Raw genomic sequence first — 11,802 nt, 5'->3', positions numbered from 1 at the left:
CCCACACAATCATATCTAGAGTTTACAGATAATGGTAATTGGTAGTTATCTGGATGAATGGCACAGAATAATGGCCAGACTGCTTTGAGCTGATAGGAAGGCAACAGTAACATAAAGAGTCAACCAAGGTATGCAGAAGAGCATCTCTTAATGCACAACATTTTGAACTTTGCAGCAGATGGGCTTCAGCAGCTGAAGACCACACACCGGTCAACCACTCCTGCCAGCTAGAAGAGGAAAAATGGACAATAGATGATTGGAGAAACATTCACCTTATGAGTATCAATTTGTGCTGCAACATTCAGATGTTAGGGTCAGAATTTGGTATAAACAAGATGAAAGCATGGATCTGTCCTGCCTTATATCAGCAGTGCAGGCTGCTGCTGGTGGTTGTATAATGATGTGGCACCAGCTGAACATTTTTAAACAACACAGCCTACCCAAGTATTGTGCTGACCGTGTCCATGACCACAGTGTATCCATCTTCTGATGGCTGCTTCCAGCAGAATAACCCACCTTGTCACAAAGCTCAGATCATCTCAAACAGGGTTCTTAAATTCACTGTACGCAAATGGTCCACAGTCAAAATGAGGATGCAGACAATCATAAATACGTACTCGTGTTTACTGTGGAAATCTATGCATCTGGTGAGAAGTTTGATAGAAGGAATAAACTCATATTTTTGGAAAAAAAAAAATGTATCAAACTTAAAAAAAAAAAAAAGCTTAGCAAATAAATAATCTTACAATAAAGTTTTTAGTACCTAATCCTGCTAATTTCATTGTACATCCATTTATATATGAAGAAACTGTGAGTTAATGTTCCTTAAGTGATCAGCTAAGTGAACTAATCACATAAAGTGATTTGGTAGTGGCACTTTTTAACGGTGTGCCTCGGAAATCCATGACACAGCTTGCATTAAATCAAACATTTGCTAAGCGTTACTTTTTTTTTTTTCTTAATTTGAACAGTAACAGTAAGTGTAATAACTGATACATTGATACTGATACTGAGGCGATCGTGGTTCAAGAGTTGGGTGTTTGTCTTGTAATCGGAAGGTTGCCGGTTCGGGCCCCGGCTTGGACAGTCTCGGTCGTTGTGTCCTTGGGCAAGACACTTCACCTACCGCCTACTGGTGATGACCAGAGGGGCCGATGGCGCAATATGGCAGCCTCGCTTCTGTCAGTCTGCCCCAGGGCAGCTGTGGCTGCAGCTGTGGCTACAACTGTAGCTTGCCTTCACCAGTGTATGAATGTGAGAGTGAATGAATAGTGGAATTGTAAAGCGCTTTGAGGGGTCCCGAAAAGCGCTATATAAAAGCAATCCATTATAGTTATTATTCCATTGTGGCTTCATAGTCTGTGTCTCTATAAGGTTTCCTGGCAACAGCAGAGACCGAAAGACACACCAAAGCAGCTTTGATCAGTCAAAGTATGGATACAGGACCTCCTGCAGTGTGCTGTGGTGTCTGGCAGTGCATCGTCTCGAGCCTCTGTGGACTTGTTGTGGCACACGTCCCCCAGTGTATAGAATTTTGAATTTTGGTGGAATTTTTAGTGCTCTAGTAACATCCATACAACATAATAGTCACAGCTTCATATTCAACCAAATAGCATTAACCTCCCATCAGACCCCATTATTGCCACACATGAGCAACACACGAGCATCCGCCTCCCAAAATCCCCACCCGTCGCTGCTAATGAACATTATCTCTGCATCCTAAAAGCAATGGAGAGGAGCAGAGGGAGGCCAGATTTAATCAGGGTTACTTAGAGCTCACTGCTGGGATTGCTGTGGCTCTGAAGAGCCTACCAGAAAACACTCATGTACATTTAAAGGATAAAAATCTTTGTTCGCCTTAGTCTTGCTTTGTGCATAGTGTAACTGGGAGATGAACATTATTACATGCATCCGCATACAAACACACAAATAGACGGGACTGTGGTAAAAGCTTTTACATCTCACAAATAACACCTGGAAAAACCTTCTTAGATTTCTCTTAAAAGCCTACTCTTGTGATTTTGGAGGAATTAAATGCAAACTATGCATATCTCTAGTATTTAAGTCATATTATTACCAGATAATTTCACAGATTTTTAAAAATTCCTTAGTCTTTTTGGCTTCCCCTAACATCACATTGATTTCCTCATAATGATTTTTTTTTTATTCGCCTTTTTAGAAGTCAAAGGTCAGTTGATAAAAACAGGATGAACAACAATAAACCCTACATCCAAAATACACTGCAAAAAAGTGTATTTATTTAGCCTGATTTCGTCTGAATTTTGCCTGCCAGGAAGGTGATGCTAATAATAAGTTGTCCAATAGCCTCTTGAAAGTTAAAACATACATATGTTTCACATTATAATTTCATGTAAAAACAAACAAAAAATGACATCATTGGAAAATTGAAAAAAAAAATCCTAAATCTTATATTTACACAGTTATTCTGTCCCTAATCCAAACCTTTTAAAGCACACATCCAAACTGTCAAGACTTCAGAGTTCATAAGGATGTCTGTAGTTCTGCAGAAGGTGTTTTTGTTTCAGTCTAGTAATGTTTCTGCCTCTTTAGGCCACCACCACAGTGGAGTTTAAATTTGAAATAAACATTTAAGATAATTGTTGAGTGAAGTGCAAATTGTTTAGCTTGAATTTATAGATTTCGCTGAGGAATTACAGCCATTTTTAGGTTCAAAAGTAATTTAACATTTGACTAACAAGTAGTTTCATGGCAAGGTGAGTCCTGTTCACTTATATTTTCATGAAAAACGAAGCAGATATAATATCTGTTGATTCAAAGTGTTTAATTGTATTTTGTAGCTTTTCACTGAGGTACAGCAACATGACGTTTTTGATGCCAAGAGATGGAGGCCGTCATTAGATGGAAAAAATAAATGAATGAAATAAACAGCAAAAATTTACAATGGCCAAATTAACAGTGTGGTGTACTATTAAAAAAGAATGAATACAGTGACCTGCTCAGGAAAGAGGACAGAAAACTGCTAAAGTGCACAGCAACATAATTAGTTCCATGAATAAGAAAAATTCAACAATCAGGAGACACCTTCATGAATGGAAATACAGAGGGTTTACAACAAGGTGCAAACCACTGGTTACACTCAAGAACACACAGTTCTGAGACAATAATAAAACAATTCTTTGGACATTGAAACTAAGATCATCTAAGATGTACCGGAAAGACAGGAAGAAGAACAAGAAGCACAGAGAAGGAGATAAACTGTATGATCCAAAGCTTCCCACACTATTTGCCTAACATGGTGGAGCCAATGTTATGGCACGGGCCTGTATGGCCCGTGCCATAACATTGGCCAACAGACAGCCACAAAAACATAAACATGTTTCTTTTCCAAACAACTCATGAATTTAACTTTAAAACCCTTGTGTTTGCAGTAAACTCACATTAAGTGCATCTATTCCCCAAAAGCTGCATCATTGTGCGCTTTATAATTGAGCCTACTGACCAGCATCCCCATTATTTTACAGTTTGTTTCTTGCCTCCAGGCAGCAGAGTCACTAGCAGTGTTCCCAGGTTAAGAGGCATATTCCCCTGCTGCATTAAAGTTCTCATAAATTCAGATCACAAGGGGATATTTTTGCCTCAGCCTGACAGCATGAGATGAGACCACTCTTAAAGCCTGTCATGCTTGGTCATCACATTGTTCCAGTGGGACAGAATCAGTATGATAGGACAAAGTGGCTGTGTAGTGAGAGAAGGAAGTCATTGCCTATATCTTGTGTTTCTTACCCTCATCAGTAGCCCTCAATCTATGTCTTTTTCTAACTGTATATGCTAGTGAACCATTCATGTGCCTGCTTACCTTTTTACCTTCATTTCTTTCTCCTCTAGTCTTCATTGAATCAAACAGCGTATAACCTCTAATGAGTTCCCTGGTGGCTGGAGAAAAATGTCAGAAGTATTACATGGATCTTATCTGGGCAGAACTCAGTTAAGTGCTTTGGAGGCTGCAACCTTGGAGCATATCCCCAAACTTCTATTGAGCACCTGTGCAGCTCTACCATGTACTAAAGGAAGCGGGGTATCTGTGAGAGCCCAAGGATTAAACCATGAATATACGGATGAATTTTCAGCCTCATATACCGCATTGGATACTGTTCTTATACGAATGCTAAGCTACTATTTATCAAAGTCTATTATACTGGACACAATTAGAGTTTTTGCAAATACTGGTGATGTGCCTTTGGAGCATACTTGTAGGTATGTGGATTAAATTTTAAAGCATGCTTATCAGTCTCAGTGTGTTCAAGGCAGTGTAAAAATAGAGCAACAGTGAGCTTTTCACATCATCTTTACTGCGGGCCAGAAAGAGAAGCCTATATTCCATATGTTACAGGTGCGCAGCACTGTTTTCTGTTTGCAAAGTGCAATCCCAAACAAATGGAATGGGAGGTAAATGAAACACAGGACTAAAAGCATATGACCTCCTGTCATCTCTATATGTAAACATTTCAGTGCAGCTCTGCTGACCACACCATAAAGAACCAGATGTGACTGGATTATCTGGGGCATACAGCATGCAGCTTAACACATGAGTCTATAGCATAGGTCAAAGCTGGAGTGTGAAAAGGATGCTGCTGCAGTCAAGTCCTGACTAAAGCCAGCAGGGCAGCATTATGGTTCTTTGTTTGGAGGGGTTATGATACTAGGAATTGAAGAACCTCATTCTGAAAGCCTGCAGATGTACAATGTTCTTCCAAGTGAAGAACATGCTTCTGAAAGCCTGTCAATGCTTAATGTTCCACCAGTTGAAGAACCTTCTTCTGAAAGTCTGCCAGTGACTGATGTTCCCTGAGAGGAAACTCCTTCTGAAACTCCATCCGTGTCCCAGTTAGTTGTATCTGTTATCAGTGTCACAGAGAAGTCTGAAGACCTTAAAATCCAGAAGAAAAAGAAGAAGAAGAAAAAAAAGGCTTCTTCCAAAAACTCAAAACTCTCTTAGGGTTCTCACAATACCTCCGCAAGTCCAGTAAATGTTGTTAACATAAAATGTTAGTGTTATTATTTTTAGGAAAACTTAACTCTTTCTTACTGTTAGCATATTAACAAGAGTAACTAAAACTGGTGTCTGTGTATGTGAGTATCAGTGAGTGAGTGACAGACAGAGAAAGTGGGGAACTGGCATCAAATGAACAGGTGAAATAGTTTTTAATCTTGAGCTGTTTTGTTGGTTTTATTTTAAGATTTTGTGATAGTGGGAAAATAAACTATACAGACTAAAAACAGAGACATTAAAATAGTTTAGATGAGTTGAAATGTGGGAGAAACTACTACAGACAGGTAAATGGTTTCAGTTCAAATCATCCAGTCAGAAAAGATGATTCCAAAATTCATCAACTGCCTCCAGCTACCCAGATTTGAGCCACCAATCCACCAATGAAAAATAAGTCTGAAATTAATGTGCCAATCAGAATGCTTTAGCATTCCCACACATTTTAATTCAAAGTGCAATGAAGTTTCAGCCTGTCTGCGATGATTTGGAGTGCCTGGTGTTGGTGGTGGTTGGCCCACTGTATTTTACTGAGTCCAAAGTAAATGCAGCCATCTACCAGGAGATTTTAGAGCACTTCATGTTTCCATCTGCAACCCAGAAGACGGACAGATGGTGATTTCCTTTTCTAGCAGGACTTAGAAAATGTCTGCAACCACAAAAATAGTTGCTGACCACATCATAACTTTGCTTGACTAACCAACTCACCTGACCCAATCACCAACGATGAACACACCTTTCATCGTTGGTGAAAGGACATTTCTATGTAATAAATTATTTTTGAATCATTTTTGATTGATCTAATAATCTTGGATACTGGATATCAGATTTGTTTTTGAGTTTTAACCCATAATCATCAAAAGCCTTGAAATATTTCATTTCATGTGTAATGAATACAGAACATGGAAGTTTAGATTTTTGAATTAAATTAGAAAAAAATTAAACTTTTTCAAAAATCAGATTTCTTTTTGAGATGTAGAAGCACAAGGGCCAAAATTTTGTGTGTGTGTGTGCTCTGAACCCCATACAGTGTTACATCATTATGACTCAGTCTCTCTGACTTCAGCACTCCTTAGTCAAGCTGCTTCCCAGCCTGTAGCCAACACTTTGACCTGAAATGACATGTCAGTAAACAAAGACTAACATGTTTGCAAAGCTACACACACACACACACACACACACACACACACACACACACACACACACACACACACACACACACACACACACATATGCAGGTGAAAAGACACACAAGAAGACAGAAAAGCAAGAAACCAGCATTTTCTTTCCCACTGATTCCACCTCTGTGCTAAAAGAGAAATTTCATATCTATCTTTAAAAAAAAAATGTGCAAAAACAATTAAATTTTCTATTTAAATGAATAAATAAATAAATAAGCTTGTTTTCTTTTAGAAGACAGCTTCAGAGTATTTATCCTCAGAATAGAATAGAATAGAATAGAATAGAATAGAATAGAATAGAATAGAATAGACCTTTAGCCCTTTGTCATTGTACATTTACAACAAAATTGTGGGTCCACCACACCAACTGTGCCAGAATAAAATAAAAACCTTCAACAGCAGGAATAAATAACAAACAGGAGAATTATATACAAAAATAAGAGCAAGCCACACATTAGAGAACAAGTTGCAAAGTGCTTGGAAGTAGTACAAAGAAAAAAGTCTTGGTCTGAATAGAGTCCGTGTGAGTGGCCTGAGTGATGGGGGTTACTCAGACCATGGCTCAAATTGGTGAGGTGGGTGGGCAGGGGTGGGGTGTGGGCGGATAGTGTTTGTTAACAGTCCGAATGGCCTAGGGGAGAAAGCAGTTTAGCACCAATGGTGAATAAATGTATTTATCTTCTCCTGTGGTGGGGATAGACAGCAGCTGCAGCTCTGGGTAAAATGACCATCAGCCTGCTATTACATTATTGTAACCATTTACTGGTCATCTTTGAAGCCCGTGGCAGAATAATGCTATCTCAGAGCAATCAGAGTACAGCATGTCTCTAAGGTTCAACCCCTATAGCAAACTAGAACCCCAAACAAGTATGACCTTCTGCAGGTGACCCGGTCATTGGAGTCACCCTTTATGCCTCGAGCTGTCACGAGTTCATCTGGCACTATAAAATGAAGCTTGGGGCCGGTAGTCGATTTGAAACCATCATCAATCGTGGATCCACTTCAAAATCTTGCTAAGGCTTCTTGAACTCTGAACATGAGCTCAGGTAATGTTCTTTAATGTTGCAGAACGCACAGTAAGGCTTAGGCTCACCCTAATTTGAGAGCTGCACTTAGCTTAAATTCAGCCTTTCTCTTTAGGGGTCCAAAGCATACCCACCAGACACAGAAGATGAAAATCATAAAGGACTCAATGCTTGGATGCACTAAGAGTTGGGCTGATGTGAGATCCAATGGTGGATGATTAAGAAGACACTTCAGCATAATGTGGTTGCCCCTTGGCACTGCTGGTATCAGGTTTGATGGAGTTCTTTGACTGGGAGCTACAAATATCACTCAGTGTAGATATGATTGGTATTGTGCCACTGGGACTGGTGCAGAGGCAGGAAGCAGGTGCACATCGCTGAGCCTGGAAAACAGTATTGATGTCATAACCCAGAGAGACTTTATTTTCCAGAGAGGGAGAAGGTTCCTGCGGCTCCATATAAATGGTAAGGATCAAGACAAGGGAGAAGCTGTGGCTTACCTACCACTTCTTACCACTTCCCCCTGAAGAGACACAGAGTCTTCTAGCGCCTAAAGAAAGGAGGTCACAAGTTTGGCAATGACTGACTGATATTCCATTTTCTTCACTAGCTGCTTGGTCAGGGCTGTTAACATTCCTCTTGTAAGCACCACCTCTATTTGGCTCGAATGTTAAATGTTTGCACTCAAGGTCTTTCCCTTTCTGTTTCTGTAAGTGAAGTTAACACTCAAAACAATTTGTACTGCCAGGAGGTTGGAGTCTGAGAGGGGAGATATTCTGCATCATAGAAGGCCAAGGATTTTGATGTCCAGTAGTCTCTGTGAGATTGATTAGACTGTGGCATAACAAGGGTGCTGAATCTGTCGTGTCTACTTGGAACTCACCCAGCTTACAGGACTGAAGGAGTGCAGCTTCTGAATGATTGTGTTCTTCCATGATATCACTTTGAAGTTGACTTTGACCTTTTAGATACCTCTTTATCTTTTCTGCTTCTCTTACATTTGTGTGAAATGTGGCTTCTGGAGTTAGGGTGAACTCACAGTGAACACATTTTTATAGTTCAATCCTTGAATCCAAATTAATGTTTTTGCCAGGCGTTCCAGAAAGCAGACATACTCACAATATACTGAAGATCATAGATTGAATAACCCATGTCCTTCATGCACACAACTGAGTTTTAATAGTCTGTGTTATTGTCCCTTATCATATTTTCATCCTCACTTAGCAGATGGGAAAAACAGGAGTTGCATAGGTCATATATGGCATCACCTTATCAGCAGGTAAAACTTGCATATCTTTTAGATAATGGGGTAAACTGAAGTCAACATCTGTGTCAGAACGTAACATATGTAACTCATATTGTCTGTTTGCACCCAGTGTGAGATGCAGGTCACTACTTTCCTATTTTCATTGTCTCAAACCATGCCTTAAAACCTTTGCTTGACCACAGTAATAAATTGTATAAACTGTCCTTATTTGATATACTGGAATGAGCAGACATAAACCCAAGAATAAAAAAGTCACCACCAGACAAATCATCAAGCCAGCTGGCATCAGATTTGCTTTTCAGCCTTTAAAAAATATATATAAAACTCACTGAAAAGTGATGTAACACCAAAACCGTGGAGGCTTTAAAATGATAACCAACAGGGCAGAGAAAGTGACAATAATAGAAAGTGGGAAAATATGGCTGCCCTCATCTAAATCAAACTATGATTCGAGTATTGGATCATCAGTCACATTCATTGCCGCATTTCAAGTGTTTTATGTGTCTGTTCAGCTTTGTTGATTTATGTGTGCACATGTATTCACTCTGATTTCTCATGTGTACTTCTATCAAGATGAGAAACAAATACATCTTTGCTTTATAAAGGTTTGCTTGTCCTTACTGGGGTTTCGTTTTAGAGTTAGGAGGAGGTTTGGAAGTGAGATAGAACCTTGAAGATGAAACATTTTCAATGCAAAACAGAAGATGCAAGAATGAATTTCTTATGCCAAAGACACATTTTTTGTCATTTTGCCTTCTTCTGCAGCACAGTGGATTTTTTTTAACAGGTGACCATGATGTGATTGAAGCGCAGACTTTCAGCCTTATTTCAAGAGGGTTTTTTTGCACAAATTTGCATTAATCTTGGTTTCATCTGTCCAAAGTCAGAGCTGTGCAGGCTCTTATAGATGTTTTCTGAGCAAAATTCAATGTGGCCTTCCTGTTACTGCTTGTAAACACTGTTTATTTGCATTCATAAAGGCATCTCTTAACTGTTTCTTCACTCTGATAACGGCCTCCCTCATCTCGTTGGGTCTCACATTTAAGGTGAAAAGATATGATATACAGACTCAACACTCTGAGTCATCTTCAAGTACATCTGTTTCATTTGACGTGAAATAATGAAAAAAAAAAAGGCTTCACCTGGCCATGAAACTGCCAACTGTGACAAATGGCCCATTGAATTGAAGCTGAACTCCTAAAACTGGACAATTACTACATATTGTAATATTTTTTCTAAACCATAAAAGCCAACAGATAATGATGGCAGCATTTACAGATTAAAGAGTGCTTTCATGGAATTTGCTCCACTTTATTTTTCACACTGTGTCCTAAGAAGGAATCATCTGGCAGAGTGGGAAGACGACCAGAGACACCCGTGAACGGAAATGATGCACTCAGCCTTAAACCTCACCTTTCCTCCTGCAAACTGCATGAAACCGAAAGCCTCTACCTGACGCTGCCACTTCCACTGAGCCCCGAGTACCCGGGCTATTCCCACACCCAAGCACACATGGCAGACATGATTCTGTCTCTGTTTCTGTCGGGTCCATGTCTCATGTGTCTCTCTCTTACACCCACATCTCATTTTCCACGAGTGACAGTGATGGCCTTTGACAGCTCAGAACATGACATGGCCAGCAGCCACCCAGCATGGCGAGAGGGAAATCCCTATAAAATAAATATTACACACATATACTTCACTCAGGGAGACAGGCAGGGGACTACCTGACCTGCTGACACGTTCACATTTAACCCTCACACTGCTGAACAAGGAAAATGTAAAAAAAAAAAAAAAATTGGAGAAAGGAAGCTACATAAACACCCGTATACGTGTGTGGGTATCGGTGTGGGTGTAGGTGAAGCAGGCATCTCATTTTCTTTTTATATATACAAGCAAGATGGAGAATCCATGTACCCTGTCAGCTTGAGACAGCCTCCTCAGAACACAGGGTCTCACCGACAAACACGCACACACACACACACACACACACACACACACACACACACAACTACAGTTCTAGATTTGCACATTAGAAATGTTGGCTGCTCACAAGGAAAAACTCTTGCCTCTGTTTTTCAGAGAAAGGGTGTGGCGTCTGATTTTAAATTTTTTAAAAAGCCTTATTTTTGCTCCAAAGATAAAAAATGTCTAGGATCAGCTTCTCAGCATCTTCTCAGACATAGTAGAACAGGCTGCCCAAAACATGTCACCAACCCGGGCACATCCTCAGGACAGAAAAGGCAGCCACTCATGAGTGAGCGGAGAGCAGTCAACCAAGCAAACACGTGGACATTCAAACCAGAACTTTTACCCGAGGTTTTGGGCAACTGAAGTTCTACTGTAGGAATATTTTGTACTATCTGAGTACTATCAAGGGTGGGTATTGTTGTGGAAATTGTTTTTGACTTTAACTTCTATATTGTAGTTTTCATTTTGCAGTTCACTTCACAATTACTTAAAATGTTGGAAGAAATTGAATGTTCCTACATTAAGAGGGCTTTATGTGCCATTAAAATTTGGTGAACTTGCCTCATACAACCATGGGCAGGAAACAATAGCTGAGTGGCAAAGAGAACACGAGACAAGGCAGATTATGCGCTTCACGGGAGCAACTGGGTAGTTTTAGACCAAAACCCCCTTATTTCCCCTTCAATGCAGCGGAAGCAAGTCAAAGGAGTGGGTGGAGATGCATAAGTAAAAAGACAGTGGAGAAGAAAAAAAGTGGTGAGCACAACTGAAGGAGAGAGGAAAAACAGGGTAGTGCAGGAAGCGGTCGACAATCACCAAAGTCATTACAGGAAGGACAAAAGTGCTAGGAAGGAGAGAAAAAGGCAGAACATGAGGTTGTAGATCAGAAGATGCAGGTCTAACAAGAAGTGTAAGAAAGAGGGACTGAATGAAGATTTGTAGGAAGATGATATATTTAAAGAAAAAAAAAAAAAAAAAAAGTATGGGGGGACTTATCAGCCCCAGGTCAAGAGGCTTCTCACTTAATTAAACATGAGTGCAAAAGGGTTTTAGGCGCTTGATCATCAGTTTGAACGGCATCAGAAGTGTTGGATCAGCCCCAATAACTGTGACAAGTTCTCAAGGGAGGTGGGGATGGCAGTCTTGAAGAGCAGTTACACCACCCAGTGGTCACCTGAAAGTTGTTACACCTTCTGAAAAATAGGGAGTCATCCACAGCAGCGGTCTGTAGTTTCATGTTTAGAAATCCAGCAAACCAAACACGATTTTTGCTGCTGAATGTTAAAAAATAAATAAAAAGGAGAAAAAAAAAAGAATATACAAATTACTACA

Source organism: Astatotilapia calliptera, chromosome 2 (assembly GCF_964374335.1).
Source record: "Astatotilapia calliptera chromosome 2, fAstCal68.1, whole genome shotgun sequence".
Lineage (NCBI taxonomy): Eukaryota > Metazoa > Chordata > Actinopteri > Cichliformes > Cichlidae > Astatotilapia > Astatotilapia calliptera.
Note: the sequence above shows the minus strand (reverse complement) of the source record.